Below are 16,073 nucleotides of genomic sequence, written 5' to 3' on the forward strand. Positions count from 1 at the left end.
TCTGGCTTCTGTCCAGCTTGGCTTCTGCAGCTTTGCAGTTGAAAGTCTGACCAGAGGCCCCGGCCTGCAGTTCCTGACACCTGAAGCAACCCCAGTTCTGGGAGCATGCTTTCTGCGACACACTGTTGCCCTGGTGCTCCGTCGTTAAGCACTGAACCTCTGGTAGGCTACTCCAGTTAGGGTGGATGGTCAATCCCCAGGCTTCACTAAGCCAAGGTTGCCCTGAATTCTCTCTGTCATAGTTCCTTAGTATTGTCGACACTGCCATTTAAAAATTATTTAGTGTGTGTGTGTGTGTGTGTGTGTGTGTGTGTGTGTGTGTGTGCATGATGTGTATACATCCCCTGATGAACATGTGGAGATTGTAGGATATCTTTGTAGTTTCCCTCCTTCCTCTTGTATGTGACTTTACGACATCAAATTCAAGTTCGCAGGCTTGGTGGCAAGCACCTTCTCCTGCTGAACCATCTCACTGGCCCAGTCATTTAAAAACCATTCATATTTTTAAAGATTTGTTTTATTTTTATTTCTCTCTCTCTCTGTGGAGACCAGAAGATGGCATCAGAAGTCCTGGAGTTAAGAGTTACAGGGAAGCCGGGCGTTGGTGGCGCACGCCTTTATTCCCAGCACTCGGGAGGCAGAGCCAGGCGGATCTCTGTGAGTTCGAGCCAGCTGGGCTACCAGTGAGCTCAGGAAAGGCGCAAAGCTACACAGAGAAACCCTGTCTCGAAAAAAAAAAAAAAAAAAAAAAAAAAAAAAAAAAAAAAAAAAAAAAAAAAAAAAGATAAGGATGAAGGTGCCGGACGTGAGTGCTGAGAACCAAACTGGAAGCCTCCGGAAGAGCACCAAGTGCTCAGAACAACTCTTAACAACTGAGCCATCTCGTTGAGTCTCCCCAGTTTTTGAAGCCTTCACTCAAGGAGGTTGAATTAGAGCCTTCTCACAGATCAAGAACCTTCATTTTCCTTTGCCTTTGTATGATTCAGAAGCAACCCAATGTTTCATGGTTTTTGTTAGTTTGTTTTGGTCTCTGTTCATGGGCAATTTGTGTTACCAACATCTACCACGACAGGTTTTATTAGCTTCCGATTTCAGATTACAAAGCTTGAGGGTTTTCCTTTTCCCAGACCAGGGAGATACTAAGGCAAAGGTGTGGCAATTGTGCTGGTAAATGTTTAACAACCAGCTCTCCGGGGATACCGGTGTACATGGGCGTTCAGTTGGAACCTCCAGCTTGCTCATGCAAGGTCTGAGAAGCCCCGTTCCTGTCTCTCCAAACCCCTCCCACTAAGAGAATTTCCAAACAAAGGGAAGGCACCAAAAAGCCCAGTTCCGCATTCTTGGTGTCTGCTGCAGCTTCCTCCACTGAAGTTGCCGGGCTGCCCAAGTCCCTGCCTAAAGTGTTCAGCTTTTGACCATACTTGGGCAGAAACCCAGCTTGTGGCAGACACATCATCACCCTTCGCCTACAGGCTATATATTCTCCCGTCTTTAGTTTGGGTGTGCAGCTTCTCCATCCTCGATCTTTGGGACTGGAGAACCCGACCAGGAGTTGTTTTGCTCAAAAAAAAACCTGTTGTTATACTTTTTGACTTTGGCTTGATCTGGCTTACTGTGTTGGCAGAGAAACCTATTATGGGAGGGGGAACCTTAATGTGTAAAACATATATTTGGTCTTCATCCTGCTAAAAGTTCAGCTGCTAAAACTTTTTTTTTTTATTTTTAATTTTTTGTTTTTTGTTTTTCGAGACAGGTTTCTCTGTGTAGTTTTGGTGCCTGTCCTGGATCTCTCTCTGTAGACCAGGCTAGCCTCAAACTCACAGAGATCCATCTGGCTCTGCCTCCTGAGTGCTGAGATTAAAGTCATGTGCCACCACCACCACCCAGCCAATTGCTAAAACTCTTAAAGGCAGGGGTCCTGGGAAAAATCCTTATGTTCTGATATTGGGTCTTTGATATTTGGATTTTCAAGAGTCCTAAGACCTTTGTCATTTCCTGAGTGACAAAAGCATTTTCTGTTCTGATGAAGTGATTCTGGATGGAAGCTGGTCACCATGATGATCAATCATATGATTAACGAATTGCAAAGTTCAGCCCTCACCTCCCACATTTGAATTGATCACCAAATGGTCAATTATTTAACCAAACTCGTTTCTGTGATGAAGCTTCCCTAGCAACCCTTAAGAGCAGGCTTTGGAGAGCTGCAGGGTGGAGAGACACCTGGGTACCAGTGGAGTGGCACAGTCCTACTTCTCAGGCCGCATCTGCTATTATGATCCTTTATACTCATTTGATACATCGTTTTGTCTGGGTATTTATTTAAATCTTTTACTATTTCCTTTGTCAGAGTTCAAAATGTTTACCTGAGTTCTGTGAGGCACTTTAGCAAATTAATCGAACCCAGGAGAGAATCCTAGGGACACCAATACATAAGTGATGTATAGAAGTATAGGTCACTACCTATACTTTAAACTGGCATCAGGTAGGAACCGAACTCCCAAAACTGTGGGACCTGACATTATCTCCAGGTATATAGTGCCAGTATTGAATATAATTAGAGGATACTCAACTGGTATCTCCTGGAGAATCTTCTAGAAGATTGCTTGGTCTAGGGGGACAGGGACTCTAAATCTGGCCTAAGAAGCATGGTGTGAATGCCTGAGAGCAGAAAACAGAGAGGTGTGTTTAGGAGAACATTACTTTTCCTATCTTCTTAGCATATGTGTGTGTGTGCTACACACATGTGTATATTTATACATATGTGCATATGTTTACATTTTAATGTAATGACTAGCATAGCACACGACTTGAGATATGATGTATGATACCTTTGGTTTAAAATTCTGTTTTACAAACTGATTATCACAAGATGATTTTGTTGGTTTTTTCCTAAATCTTGCACTCATGGATAACCAAGGGATACATAAATTAAATTGTGTTTTGAATGTAAATGCTGGTTAGTACTTCTCATCACGGTAACCGATGAGGGGAAAGAGAAGCAGTGTGTGTGTGTGTGTGTGTGTGTGTGTGTGTGTGTGTGTGTGTGTGAACTCTTTACTGTCTCTCTTTACTTAGGGGAGTAGATTCTGAATTCTGCAAGAACACCTTATTAAATTGTGTGCCATTCACAGTGTCGCAGTTACAGATAAAACATATTCATCTATTTACTACATTCTGGGTTTTTTTTTTTAAAGATTTGTGTGTGTGGTGTGTGTGTGTGTGTGTGTGTGTGTGTGTGTGTGTGTTGCTGCGTGTGATTTTGAGCACGTGCTTGCCACAGTGCTCCTGCGGAGGTCAGGAGATAACTTCGGGAGTCAGTCTTCATCTCTCACCATGTGTGAGACAGGTTCTCATGTTGTTTGCTGATGCCTATTCCAGACAGGTGGCCCATGGTTCCCAGGGATTCTCCAGTATCCATCTCCATTTTTTTTTTTCTTTTGGTTTTTCGAGACAGGGTTTCTCTGTGTAGCTTTGCGCCTTTTCCTGGAACTCACTTGGTAGTCCAGGCTGGCCTTGAACTCACAGAGATCCGCCTGGCTCTGCCTCCCGAGTGGTGGGATTAAAGGCGTGCGCCACCACCGCCTGGCCTCCATCTCCATTTTATAATGGAATTAGGACATGTGCTGTTATGCTCAAGTTAAAGTGAATTCTCAGGATCTAGATGCAAGTCCTCATGCTAACAAGATGTGCTGGCTTGTTTTATGTCAACTTGACACAAATTAAAGTCATCTGAGAGGATGGAACCTCAATTAAGAAATGCCTCCATTGATCTGGATGGGGTGGTGCCTGCCTATAATCCCAGCACTAGGGAGGTAGACAGATGGATCCTTGAGTTCAAGGCCATCTAGCTCTGCAGATTGAGTTCTAGGACAGCTAGGGCTACACAGAGAAACCTTGTCTCAAAAAACAAAAAACAAAAAAAAAAAAAAAAAAAAAAAGGAAAAGAAAATGCCTTCATAAGGTGGGGCTGTAAATAGACTGAAGAGCATTTTCTTAATTAGTGATTGTCAGGGGAGGTCCCAGCCCATTATGGATGATGTCATGTCTGGGCTGGTGGTCCTGGGTTCTAGAAGAAAGCAGGCTGAGCAAGCCACGATGAGTAAGCCAATAAACAGCACTCTTCCATGGTCTCTGCATCAGCTCCTGTCTCCAAGTTCCTGCCCTGTTTGAGTTCCTGTCCTGACTTCCTTCAATGATGAACAGTGATATGGAAATGTAAGCCAAATAAGCCTCAACTTGCTTTTGGTCACGGTGTTCATTGTAACAATCATAGCCTTAACTAACATGCAAGGTAAGCATTTTACTCACTGAGCCACCTCCCAGCCACCTCCTAAGTTTTGAGTTTTGCTTTGTTTTTTTTTTGTTTTTTGTTTTTTGTTTTTTTGATTCAAGGTCTGATCATCTATTTGTTACTCTTAAAGACTTATTTTTGACTGACTTCAAACTTAGAAGTAGCTCTCAATGGGCACAGCCTCGTTTCTTGACAATCATTCCCAGCACTTTTCTTTAGCTTTCCTCATTCTCTTGGCCAAAAGTTTAGCATATTCTGCAGACTCCTCATTTTCCTTAGTGTAACACGTTGGTGTTTGAGTTATAGAACATGTGAAATGGCAAGATACTGAATCTTGGGTGCTTTGGGCCTGGGCTTCTTTCTTCATTTAAGGACTTTCCAACAACATATTAGTGGACATCATTTTTTTTTTTCTTCAAGACAGGGTTTCTCTGTGTAAACCTGGCTATCCTGGAACTCATTCTGTAGACCAGGCTAGACCAGGCTGACCTTGAACTCGGAGATCCGTCTATCTCTGCCTCCTGAGTAGTGTTGGGATTAAAGGCATGCACCACACCCAGGACATGCCTTTAGAGAGACTGGAAATTTTATAGATTCTGCTAGCTCTTTTGGCCCCACTGCTGAGGCACAGTAGTACTATCATTCAAGGAACATCTTTCTCTGCCCCCACCCACCCAATAACCAAGTTGAGAACACTCAGATTGACATCTACCATGCATTGCTGAACAGACTTGCACTTCCTCTCTCCAGTTCCCCGTGATCTATAACGAGAATGCCCTGTACTCAGTAGTAGGTAGACTCACTCTGCCGTGGGTCAAGATGCCTTGCTTCAGGGAAAAACTTTTGTTGTTCCTACCACGGATTCGGACTACACAACCCTCCCACTCTTCACCAGAGCATCAATAGCTATTTCTGAAGCCATGGATTTCTCATAGACAGTATGAAGTCTGTGTTCATCATCCACTTCAGTGAGTTTCTGTCAGTCAGTGACTGGGAAGGAGATATTCGGCTTCATCTTGACACAGCCGATGGCCTAGGAGGCGCCACAAAAAACAACAACAACAACAACAACAACAACAAAAACCCACCAGGTCCCCCCCCAAAAAAACAAAAAAACCCACTAGGTCCTAAGTCTTAATGAGCCTTTCTCCAACAGGGAATGTTATTATTACTTTTTTTTTTATTGTATAACTGTTGGCCTATGTTCCATGTACCTGGTGCCTGTCAACTCCAGATGAGGGATTCAGATCCCCTGGAACTGGAATTGCAGAAGGTGGTATGAGCTGTTTCATGGATGTTGGAATCAAACCCAGGTCCTCTGGAAGAGAAGCAAGCTCTCTTAACTGCTGAGCCACCGGACCGGCTCTGTTTATTGTACTAAGGTACTATGGTACTAAGGACTGAACTACAGCTTTATAAGTTCTGCCAGGAAAGTGCTCTACCAGCGAACCATGACCCTAGTCATTTTGATTTTTAAAACAAGGCTCACTAAACTATCCAGGCTGACCTTGAAACTTTGATCCTTTTGCCTCAGCCCTCCAGGTAGCTGGGATCACAGGTCTGTCCCACTAGACCTGGCTGAAAGGGTATACGGGAATGGTTTGGCTAGCTCTGGTTACCGTGGCGCAGAAAAGTCAGGAGCGGAAGAATCACGAGCTATGGTTACCAGAGTTAGAATGGGCTTTATTAGAGAAAAGAGGGGATAGGTCAGGAGAAGCCAGGCCTGGCAGACAGGAAACAGAAAGAGAGGGGCGCAGAAAGGTGCAGAGAGAGAAAGAGAGCACGTGGGCATGCGTCCTAATTTTAGGCTGGGACACAGTCGCCTCCTGATGACATAATAAGGTACCGAGCTGCACCTATGCAAAATCCTTACACTGACTAGTTTTGAATATTTATTAACTTGGTTTTAAATGTAGTTCATTGATAAGCTTGCATAATTTAATGTTAGATAATGACCTTTAACAACTACTAAAGAACCAGAAAATGTATCAGGTAGCTCGTAAGCTGATGCACACTATATAGAAACTAGTAAGGTGAACCACACTATACAGACTGCCTTCTCCAACGTACCACTGGACACAAAATTAAACACATACTCATAATAAACCACAAAGAAGTGTATTTAAAAACAATTCTTAGCTGGGCAGTGGTGGTGCAGGCCTTTAATCCCAGCATTCAGGAGGCAGGGGCAAGTGGATCTCAGAGTTCAAGGTCAGCCTGGTCTACAGAGTGAGTTCCAGGACAGCCAAGGCTACATACACAGAGAAACCCTGTCTCGAAAAAACAAAACAGAAAGGAAGGAAGGAAGGAAGGAAGGAAGGAAGGAAGGAAGGAAGGAAGAAAGAAAGAAAGAAAGAAAGAAAGAAAGAAAGAAAGAAAGAAAGAAAGAAAGAAAGAAAGAAAGAAAGAAAGAAAGAAAATGTATGCTAAAGAGTGGCAGGAATGTGTTTATGAGACTCAAGTCAGCAACCCACACAATCTTTAAAGTAAACAACTTTAACATAATACGATCCAAGGATATACTAATTTGATACTTACATGCTGAGGAATGATGTTAGGAAAATATAAAAAATCTTTGGGGGCTGGAGAGACGGATCAGCAGTTGCAAGCACTTGCTCTTACAGAACTTGGGTTCAGTTCCCAACACTCACGTGGTGGTTCACAACTATCCATAACTCCAGTTCCAGAGGATCCAATGCCTTCTTCTGATCTCCACAGGCATCAGGCACACATGTGACGCACAGACATATATGGAAGCAAAACGTTCATACATAAAGTAAAATGAATAAATTTAATTACAACCATTTTTAAACCTTGTTTTCCTTGATTAAGCCATGTTGTTTCTATAAGAGAACTTGTATGCACAATAGAAATATTGCAGCGGTCTCAAGTCTTTGCCAAGTTGTTTCAGGCAGCCATCGTGGTATTGGACCACATGCTGGCAGCGGATGCTGTGTGTTCGGAAACAAGGCGGAGGTGAAGCTGTGGGACACAACACAAGTGCTGCCGCAAACAGCCCAGGCTCATTTCATGTTCGGGTTTTCTAAAAATTCTTGTTCATTATCCTTTTTTTTGTTTGTTTGTTTGTTTTGTTTTGTTTTTTCGAGACAGGGTTTCGTTCTTTATTCTTATGTGATGTGCACACGTGCTGCAGACGATTTGTAGAGTCTTCCTACCCCTGCATGGGTTGGGGGGGGGGGGGTCAAGCTCAAGTTGCCAGGTTTGCAAGTGCCTTTCACCACTGAGTCCTCTCAGTCCCCCACCCCATGTATGGTTGCGAGTCTGGTTTTGGTCGTTGTACGTTCTACAAGAAACATTTTAATTGTTGCCCAACTTCACGATTCTGACTTTCACATCTGGAACTGCAACCCATCGTTTAAAAAGCTGGGACCAGAACCAGTGAGATGGCTCAGTGGGTAAAGCCACCTGGTGTCAAGCCTGACGACCTGAGTTTGGTTCCTGGGACTAGCATGGTAGAAGAAGAGAACCAAATCCCTCAGGTTGTCGTCCGGGCTCCACGATGCTGCTGTAGCACACATGTGCCTACACATACATGCTCACAAGTGTGCACAAAATGTAATTTTAGAAATTCAAAATAAGAAAAGCTAGACTGGGCATAGTAACACACATTTTTAATCTCAGCACTCAAGAGGCAGAGGCAGTGAACACAGCATGGTCTATCTAGCTGGGACTATACAGTGAGACTTTTGTCTCTAAAAAACAAAAGGAAGGAAGGAAGAAAAGAAAGAAAAAACTGGGACCTAGAGAATACTCTTACATATACCACTTTAAAAGAGTTAGCATATAGAGAACCTTATAAGCTACCTTATTTTATCTGAAATATGTAATTTATTTTAGATTGGTAATTTTAAATTCAAGGATGTCAGATACTTTTGAAAGTATTAGACCCCAAGAAGCCAACTTACTACATGAATGCATTTGATTTATAACAGTTGTAAGAGTCATTTAAGCGCATAAAATGATTTTGCAAGCATGAATTGTCTGTCCAGTAAATTACTTGAAGTGCTTGGGAGAAGCAGGGTACTATTATGCCAATCAGATTTATAATATCAGAATTGATTTAATTACTTCAGATAGTCCTCGACTTAAAATAATTTGACTTCAGGCTTCCAGTTTTATGGTGATGATTTTGAGAAAGTGATAGGCATTCAGTACAAAACCAACTTTCAGTTTTAAGTTTTGGTTATTTCTTGGACTAGCAACTTATGGTAAGATATTCTTTTGGGATTTCCACCTACAGGCTAATAATGAAAGTGTTCAGAGCATATTAAAGGAAGGGTCAGCTAATCTACATTACTCAGTGATTTAGCTATATTAAACACATTTCAGGGCCAGGAAACATGGTAGTGCATGCCTGTAATTCCAGCCCTCAGAAGGCAGAGGCAGCTGGGTCTCTGTGAGTTCTAGGTGAGCATGGTCTATAGAGAGATTTCCAGGCCATCCAGGGCTACACAGTGAGACTCCATTACTATCTGTCTATCTATCTATCTATCTATCTATCTATCTATCTATCTATCTATCTGTATTTATATGGCCTCAAGAGATGGTTCCATGCTTAAGAACACTTGCTGTTCTGGACACCTGGGTTCACTTCCTAACATCCACATGGTAGTTCACAACCATCTGTAACACCAATTCCAGGGGATCTGATGACCACCACGGACAACACATGAACATGGTACACATACATACAACAAATACCCATATGCAAAAAATAAAATTAAATAAGAACATGTTAAGGGGTCTTTAACTAAATAACTATTCAGGAGAATTAAGTTCATTAGATGTAAACAATTATTAACTAAAAAAAATTATTCATTTATTTTACGTGTATATGTGTATGCCTGAGTGTATGTATATGTAGACAAGGTTGGTGCCTCAACTGCCAGGATGTGCTTGATCACATGTAGGTGTGAGGTACTTAGGCAGGAAGTAGGTCAGGATGTATGCTTGCCACCCATTGGATAAAGGCAGGAAGTACACAGCCTTGTGGATTTTGCCTTTATAAGCACCTGACTAAAGTAATACTCAGCTATTCTCTGGGAATCCTGGGTATGGACCTTGCAAATTTCCATTGTCCTGGACAGTATTTAGTAAAGCTTGCTTCAAATTTGGCTCAAATTTTGTGGTAGTGGTCTTATTCTTGCTTCGTGGGATTAGCTATAGGAAGCAGGCAGAGATGAGAGCGTCCTGGGGCTTGCTGGCCAGTTAGCTCAGGGTCAGTGAGGGGCCCTGCCTCATCGGATAAGGTGGAGAGTGATGGAGTCGAGTATCCAGTGTCCTCCGCTGGCATCTGAGTGTACCTCTGGCCTCGGGTACTACCACTAGGGCTGTTGATCACATCAGTTTTCTCTGCCCGTTTTTAAAAAAATTAAAAGGCAAGAAAAATCTCAAGCATGACAGGTAGCAGTGAGGAAATTCTCAAGCCCACCAGACAGAATCAGCAAAGAAAGGCTTTTATTAGGGGTGAGGAAACACACACACACACACACACACACACACACAACACACACACAAGTGTACACAAAAACAGCTGTGAAAAGCAGAGGGAAGCTAAGGCTGAAACCTGAGGGTTGGGGTTTCCTTTGAGTTTCTGAAGGGTCTTCTCATGTATAGGGTGGTGGCTGACTGGCCCACAACTGTCGTAAACACGACTTGATCAGCCTGAAACTCCTTAGGCTGGTCCATCAGGAGGGGGTCCTTCTGGTAGAAGAAAAGAATAGCAACACAAACCCTGCTCGGGTTCTTGGTTGTTTTTGTTTGTTGTTTGTTTTTCAGGCCCTTATTTTAAGCTGCCAGGATTTTGTCTCAGGTCAGGAGGTTGAGGACGAAGCTGGTCATCTTGGAAGTTCACCACACCTTTATTTTATTACCTAATCCATGGCCCTCTTCCTGTCTCTTTAGCAGGGAATCTAACTCTTAGTGCCTCATAGGCAGAAGCACCTGCACACATACACTCCTGTGTGGACACCCCACAAGGTAGGGGGTGGGAGGATTACAGAGAAGGACAGAGACAGACAGGGAAAGAAGACTGACTTACCCATTGGTCTCTGTGGTTTGTCTGCTAGAGAAGTTTCCAGATACCCATTGAGTGTGAGTTCCAGTGCTCACGGGTTAAGTCGGAGTGCTAATGCTTCAAGATGAAATTTGTGTGGTCTGCTTAACAATGCAAACCTGCCTTTAGCTAGCCCGTGTGACCTTGAAGATGGAGAAGTGGCTTTCTGACATTTCAGTGCTTTAGATGAGATTGCTCAGAGGCTAGCAGACTCTTCTGGAAGTCCTGCTCTTTTTACTGAGTGTGTGTGTGTGTGTGTGTGTGTGTGCGCGCGCGCGCGCGCCTGTCTGTCTGTCTGTCTTTAACTCTTTTCAGGAGAATTGAAGGATGATGATGCCTGCATCCTTGCATGGAGTAAACATTTCCATGTTGAACAAGCAGTAGATACTGACCCTCTCCTCACCAAGTAACTCCTACCAGTGGCTTCAGGGAGGGAAGAGGGAAGAGGTGATCTCACAACTCCCAGGACTTCCCAGGCAACTAGAATGCCTGGGGACACGGAGTAGGAGGAGGAATTGGGGGAGAGGTGTATTTATTTTGGGGTTTTTGAGACAGGATTTCTTTGTGTTGCCCTGACTGACCTGGAACTCACTCTATAGACCAGTCTGGCCTCAAACTCACAGAGATCTGCCTGCCTCTGCCTCCCGAGTGCTGTGATTAGAGGTGTGTACTACCACCAGCCTGCTACAATTCATATTTTTTAGTATTTATTCATTTATATGCTAATCCTTTTTTGAGACAGGGTTTTATATAGTCCTGGCTGGCTCAAACTCACTATGTAGTGGAGGCTGGCCTTGAACTTGCATTTACTTAGTTATTTCTTAACATTTTCATATATATTTAATATAGTTTGATCATATCCTCCACTACCCTCCCTTTGGCCTTCCCCTCACCAAACCCCCTCTTCCCCAACAAATTCCCCCACTTCCAGCTTCTTTCCTCCTCCCTTCTTTTGAGTGTGTCTGTCCCACTGCGTTTAGCTAGGGTCGCCTGCATGAGTGGATGGGAGGCATTTTCTGAGCAAGGGCAACTTGGCAGTGGCCACACTGCTCAGGAGTCTGACCCCCTCCCCCAGGGCTGTCTGTACCTCCCCAGAGATGGGAGAGATGGCCTACAACTCCCGATTCTCCTCGTCTGAGTTTCGGGGTTACAGATGTGCTTTACAATTCCGACCTAGTATTGCAGAGTTTTTGTTTTTTAATGAACAGAATGTCATATACAATGATATATTGGATATTTTTGTAATTAACAAAACCCCCAGGATGGTGGTACAAGTTTGGAGTCTGTCTGAGCACTTTTGTTGTTGTATGACATAACTGTGTCTCAAAAACTAAAAGAAACTAAACCAAACACACACACACACACACACACACCACACACCCCACACACACACCCTAGCAACTTTTTATTCTAAGTGTGGTGGAGCTTAATCCCAGCACTTGAGAGGCAGAGGCATGGGGATCTCTGAGTTCGAGGTCAGCCTGGTCTTCAGAGAGAGTTCCAGAACAACCAGGGCTGATAGAGAAACCCTGTCTCAGGGGGAAAAAAAAGTACAGAGACGTTTTAGGCACCCTTTACTCGACTGTTTTTTGCTTTTGTATTGTACTTTTATAATTATGTAATTTTCCCAGTCCTTGAGATTGTTTTTCAGTCCTTTGTCCTGAATTGTTCTCTGCACTGCTACATGCCATCTAATCCTAATTCTCTCTGTGTATTCTCAAGGGTGATATGTGAAATATTTAAAGACATCAGCAGATTAGTTGTGCCTTGGGAATATCTAGTCAGAAGAGACTAGCCCTAAGAATGGAAACAGAGCCCTGGACACTCATGCTTGTGGGAAATGTAAGCAAGTCTACTGTCTTTTCTATCATAGTGTTAAATAAGACAAAATGACACTTTAAAAAATTGTAAAAAAAAAAAAAAAAAAGCGGGCTGGGCGGCAGCGGCGGCGGCGGCGGTGGCGGCGGCGGCGGCGGTGGTGATGGCGCATGTCTTTAATCCCAGCCCTCGAAAGGCAGAGGCAGGCAGATCTCTGTGAGATCAAGGCCAGCCTGGGTTACAGCGTGAATTCCAGGAAAGGCACCAAAGCTACACAGAGAAACCCTGTCTGGAAAAACTAAAAAAAAAAAAAAAAAAAGTAGAAATGGCAATTGGCAGAAATTCAAATTTCTCTAGGGTTAGCACTTCTTGACATCAAAATATGTGCTCAGGCTATACCAGGAGACCCTGCTTACAAAAATAAGTGATGAGTGATTAGTACACAAATGGAAATTAAATTCTAGTTGTAGATCTGGCAACCACGCCTGTCTCAGGATCCTCTTCTGTAAAACAAGAGCATTAGGTTCTTCTGGTTCCTTCTAGCTCTGAAGCTTTGTAAAAAGTTTGCAAAACTTTCAAGATATTCACTAACAAGGAAATCTGATGTTAAAAATAAGAAAATCGCATTTTTGGCAAACATATGAATGACTACTACCTGCAAAATCTGTAACTTTGGCAAGTCTTGCTGGGGAAAGGGAAAATGACTTCATAACCTTGCTCATAAAGAGTTCAGTCTGGTGAGAATCATCTTTTGCAGAACCACAAGGGAGAATGACTGAAGCGTTGAGACGGGTACACAGCAGAGGCATCTCAGAGGGGGGCAGAGAGGGGCTGGCAAGAGGGCTCCTTGTGAAAAGGAGCTTGCCGCCAAGCCTGATGACCTGAGTTAAGCTCCTGGGACCCAGATGGTATAAAGAGAGGACTGACTCCCCCAGATTGTCCTCTGACCTCCACACATATGCCATGCCATGTCTACCTAATGGACATGTCTGGCCTGCGTGCACACGCAAGAACAGATATATACTCACACATACATTCACACACATACTCTAAATGAATTTAAAAAAAAACATAAAGTGCAGAGGAAGGAACAGTAAATCCCAATGTTTCATAGCTATAGAACTCAGTAACAGTTGTTACCGAATCTCGTTCTCAAATACTATTAAAAATTAACATATACTATCAGGTGAATAATATATTAAGGCCATTGCTGTTCCTAGGATAAATTTTTAAAGTATTTATTGATTTCATTTTATGCGTACAAGTGCTTTGCTTGCCTGTGTGTGTATGTGCATCGTAAATGTGCCTGCTGCCTATGGTGGTCAGAAGAGAGAGTTGATTCCCTGAAACTGGAGCTACAGAGAGTTGTGAGCCACCGTGCTGGGTGTTAGGAACCAAATCTGGACCCTCTGCAAGAGCAACAAGTGCTCTTTTTTGTTTGTTTGTTTTCTTTTTTGAGATAGGGTTTCTCTGTGTAGCCCGGGCTGTCCTGGAACTCTCTCTGTAGACCAGGCTGGCCTTGAACTCAGAGATCCATCTGCCTCTGCCTCCTGAGTGCTGGGGTTAAAGGTGTGCAGCATCACCAGTGCAACAAGTGCTCTCAGTAGGTAAGCCATCCCTCCGGCTCCCTATTTCAAAGTGTTACTAACACAGTACTTATTCTTGCAGCTTCTATTATTACAGGTTAGCAATGTCCATGCACATTGGAATAAGGAATCTAAATAGATTACCTCAATGAATTAGCCCCACAATTCCATGAAGTCTGGTTTTTGGACGGGGAAGTTAAGGCTGTAATCAGTGAAGTGACTTTCCTGAAACCACACAGCAAGTGATCATACTCAACTCAGGTTAGTCCATTCCAAGATTTTTCTTTAAAAAAGTATTTTATCAAGTTTACATATATGAGTGTTTTGCCTGCATGTATGTATGTATGTGCACCATATGTGTGCCTGGTGTCAAGGATACCAGAAGGGGGCATTGGATGCCCCGCAGCTGGAGTCACAGGCAGCTGTAAGCTGATATGGGTGCTGGGAACTGAACCCAGAGTGTCATGCATTCAAGGTCAACTGAGCCGTGTCCCTGGTCCCACATTGTGTTTTAATGACTTCCCAATGTCTACATTACCCTAGAGTTTCACTTCCTGCTCAGTGCTTTCCTCTCATCCACTGTAGCTCCAGAAAGTCTGGTGCTATTCTGTAAACAGACTTCATTATTTTTACAACCTTGCAGATGCCAATTCTTCTGTCTAGAATCTTTTCTTCCTAAAATGTTCTTCAAGAGTTTCTACTCAGCCATCACAGCTCACCTTCAGGGTAATTTTCATGAATTTTTTTTAAGGCAGATTTGTTCAAGTACCATTTTGATTTCCCCAACAGACAAGAAGTTCTTTGAAAGACAGTGTTCCATTTACCTTTATACAGTGGCCAACACATAGCATGCTATCAGCGAACATCTGTTGAGTGAGTCAATCTGTTTATAGATGATGCAAGAGCTAGGAGACGTTTCAAAGCTGCTGTTGTTTATGATAACTAGTTACTGGACTGCTCAGCAATTCCTTTCCACCAGATGGTGGGAGCTACATCTGCTCAGAGAATTAATCCGGCGCTTGCAGTTACAGGACCTTAAGAGTCTGACTGTGATAGCTTAAAATCAGAGTCTAAGGTTTCTATTTCTGGCCCAACAAGCCAAGGTTCTATTCTCAGTCTTAAGGGCTCATAGTTATTTCTCTGGGGAAGCTGTATCAAGAATCAGTTACCGCTAGTGAGGGAGATCTTGGTGAATTAACTGCCTTCCCGAGCTTCATTTTTTTGCCTATGCCTACCTCACAGAGGATGGTTAAATGAGATGATACAACGGAAGCCTGCATGCCAAAGGAAGACTTGGGCATTAGGTGTGGACGATGTTGCCTTGTGCTTATGTTTAGCTACAGTTTCATCAGTTTCTCTTCATGCTTTGTTTTCGGAGTTTGGTAATGGGTACCAGTCTGATCATTTTGATAATGTGTTCCTGGCAATCTCCAGACATCTATATTTACATTATATCTTTATATAACTATTCCATTTTAGGATTTGGAGTACACCTAGTCCATGTCATCAAAAGCCCTTCACATTATATCTCAGACCTACCTTTATCTCAGACACTTGTCTAAGACACCATCTTTCTTAAAAGTCACAGCGTTTAGGTCATTTAGGATCCTTCAAGTTCCTTTTTAGTCCCCATTTCCATCTCCTTTTCTTTGCCCACTGAGGACCACCATAGCATAGTATATACAGTGACAGTTCAACACAACTGAGTAAGGCTGGCCATCCCTTTTCTTCCTCAAAGTAGAGCTTGCCGGGAAATTTTTAATTAATTAATTAATTAATTAATTAATTTTGTTCTATGTGTATGAGTGTTTTTACTTGCATGTATGTAGGTGCACCACATACTTGCCTGGTGCTCAAGGAGGTCAGAAGGGAGTGTCAGATCCGCTGGAACTGGAGTTAACAGTAGTGAGTCACCATGCAGGTGCTGGGAACTGAACCTGGGTCCTCTGCAAGAGCAACAAGTGCTCATAACTGCTGAGCCATCTCTCCAGTCTCTTGTTAGGAAAAGTCTAATCAGAAATAAAAGGTCCTGGGTTTTCAGTTGACGTAGAAGCAAACGTGCTGCTAACTACTGTTTATTTTTCTGGTTTTGTTGCCTAGAGAGGAGGAATTGTTGGAGGAATTGTTGGTGAGAACTTGTTTATGCCTTAGAGGCTTCGGACCTCCCTTTGGCTTCCTCCACTGATAACTAATGTCAGCGGAGCCTTTAACCCTGAACGTGGCCCCTAAGGGCTTATAGTCTGCTCTCATATTTAGCTCATTTCTTGACTGATTTCTCTCTACATTTATCTGCAGCCCCCTC

This window comes from Peromyscus leucopus, chromosome 4, assembly GCF_004664715.2.
Source record: "Peromyscus leucopus breed LL Stock chromosome 4, UCI_PerLeu_2.1, whole genome shotgun sequence".
In the NCBI taxonomy this organism is placed as follows: domain Eukaryota; kingdom Metazoa; phylum Chordata; class Mammalia; order Rodentia; family Cricetidae; genus Peromyscus; species Peromyscus leucopus.